Genomic DNA, 2,500 nt, shown 5'->3' with positions numbered 1-2,500 from the left:
AAATATTTATGCACATGCAGAAGTAGACCGGCCTGGGGGAGAAGGGTATGGAAACTTAAAGACCCTGCAAATGGACAGAGATTTAGAGACAAGTTACTTGAAGCATTTGACGAAATAGAAGGGGATATAGCATCATACAACGTGGAAGACAATTGGAGATTTCTGCGGGACAACCTGTTGAGAGCCACAGACCAGATCTGTGGCTGGTGTAAAGTCCCCTCTCGACCCAGAGTAACGTGGTGGTGGAACAAGGATGTAGACGGGGCTATTAGACAAAAGAAACAGGTTTGGAAGGACTGGAAGAACGGTGGTAGCAGGGAATTGTACCAATCTGCCAGAAGGGAAGCTAGGCGACAGGTTTATTTAGCCAGAGGGGAAGCAGATAAGAAAAGATTTGCCAATGTTCTGCGCCGTGAGGACCAAAGACTCGAGGTATTTCGTGTTGCAAGACAGTGTAGGAGAGAGAATAGTGATGTTGTAGGAGAGAAATGTGTTCGCATGGATGATGGTACGCTTGCACTAAATGAGGCTGCAAAGAAAGAGGTCTGGAGATACCACTACGATAGATTGCTTAATAAAGAGAATGAATGGGAGAAAGAGAGCCTGCCGTATGTCAACCCAACAGAGGGACCAGCTATCCGAGTTGACAGTACCAGGGTAGATAAAGCAATTAAGTATATGAAGACAGGGAAAGCCCCCGGCCCATCAGGAATCACTGCAGAGATGCTCAAAATATCTGGCAGTGTTGGCTACAGCCTAGTCACCCGTATTACGAACCAGGTGATACACGAAGGAGTCATACCCAATGACTGGTGTAGCAGCACCATAGTAAACTGCTACAAAGGTAAAGGTGACGCTTTAGACACTAATAATTACAGAGGCATCAAGCTGTTAGATCAGGTTATGAAAGTTACGGAGAGGGTCATAGCCCAACTAATTAGGGAGCAAATCAATTTAGATGAGATGCAGTTTGGATTCGTGCCAGGTAAAAGCACCACTGTTGCCATATTTCTAGTGAGACAGCTGCAGGAGAAATATCTAGCCAAGGATAAACCTCTGTACCTGGCCTTCGTTGACATGGAGAAAGCCTTTGACAGGGTCCCCCGATCCCTTATCTGGTGGTCAATGAGGAAACTTGGGATAGAAGAATGGTTAGTGAGAGCTGTGCGAGCCATGTACATAGATGCTGTCAGTAAGGTGAAGGTTGGAAATGAGTACAGTAATGAATTCCGGGTAGAGGTAGGGGTCCACCAAGGTTCTGTCCTCAGCCCCCTCCTATTTATCATTGTCCTCCAGGCGATCACAGAGGAATTCAAGACAGGTTGCCCCTGGGAGCTCCTCTATGCTGATGACCTTGCACTAATTGCGCAGTCACTATCAGAACTAGAGGAGAAGTTTAAGGTGTGGAAGCAAGGACTAGAATCGAAGGGCCTTAGAGTCAACCTAGCAAAAACCAAAGGAAGGTAGATAAAACACAAACCCCTTTAGGTAGATGGCCCTGCTCAGTATGCAGTAAAGGAGTAAGTAGTAACTCTATAAGATGTACCCGGTGCAAGCTATGGACACATAAGAGGTGCAGCAATATCAAAGGCAGATTAACTACAAGTTAGTCTTTGTATGTGGCAGATGTTCAGGTGCAATAAACACTGTAAACAAACAGGAAATAACTTCTATCTCATTCCAGGGAGAAAAACTAGAGGTAGTTGATAGCTTCCGCTATCAGGGTGACCAAGTTAGTAGTGGGGGTAGGTGCGCTGAAAGTGTAGCTGCTAGAATAAGAATAGCCTGGGCAAAGTTTAGAGAGCTCTTACCTCTGCTGGCGACAAAGGGACTCTCACTCAGGGTAAAAGGCAGACTGTATGACGCATGTGTACGAACAGCCATGCTACATGGCAGTGAAACATGGGCTGTGACTGCTGAGGACATGCGTAGGCTCGCAAGGAACGAAGCCAGTATGCTCCGCTGGATGTGTAATGTAAATGTGCATACCCATCAGAGTGTAAGTATCTTGAGAGAAAAGCTGAACATAAGAAGCGTCAGTAGTGGTGTGCAAGAAAGACGATTGCGCTGGCTTGGACATGTGGTGAGAATGAATGAGGATAGCTGCGTGAAAAAGTGCCACTCCCTAACAGTTGAGGGAACCCTTGGAAGAGGTAGGCCCAGGAAGACCTGGGCTGAGGTGGTGAGGCAAGACCTTCGAAGATTGGGCCTCACCGAAGCGATGACTACTGACCGAGACCTTTGGAAATGTGCTGTGCGTGAGAAGACCCGGCAAGCCAAGTAAGATCGTTGCCAGTGCCCCTGGACTGGCTCTTGTGCAGGTGGCACATAAGATGTACCATCCTGAGCGTGACCGTTGCCAGTACCGCCTGACTGGCCTTGTAGGGTTTTCGAGCGAGATCGTTGCCAGTGCCCCTGGACCGGCTCTTGTTCGGGTGGCACATAAAAGACACCATCTCGAGCGTGGCCGTTTTCTTGCGGGTGACACGTAAAAGCACCC

At 47.8% G+C, this 2,500-nt stretch overlaps 3 protein-coding genes across 5 annotated transcripts in view; 1 reads left to right on the top strand and 2 right to left on the bottom strand.

The window, feature by feature from the left end:
- Positions 1–2,500, top strand: part of LOC149134280 (uncharacterized) — an 880,637-nt gene that overhangs the window by 139,954 nt on the left and 738,183 nt on the right. The window lies entirely within an intron of this gene.
- Positions 1–2,500, bottom strand: part of LOC149134287 (uncharacterized) — a 227,343-nt gene that overhangs the window by 43,287 nt on the left and 181,556 nt on the right. The window lies entirely within an intron of this gene.
- LOC149134291 (uncharacterized) overlaps positions 1–2,500 on the bottom strand; it is a 31,909-nt gene that overhangs the window by 11,755 nt on the left and 17,654 nt on the right. The window lies entirely within an intron of this gene.

The sequence above is a fragment of the Octopus bimaculoides genome, chromosome 8 (genome assembly GCF_046866305.1).
Source record: "Octopus bimaculoides isolate indiv1 chromosome 8, ASM4686630v1, whole genome shotgun sequence".
NCBI classification, from domain to species: Eukaryota; Metazoa; Mollusca; class Cephalopoda; order Octopoda; family Octopodidae; genus Octopus; species Octopus bimaculoides.
This window is presented reverse-complemented; position numbering and strand designations above follow the sequence as displayed.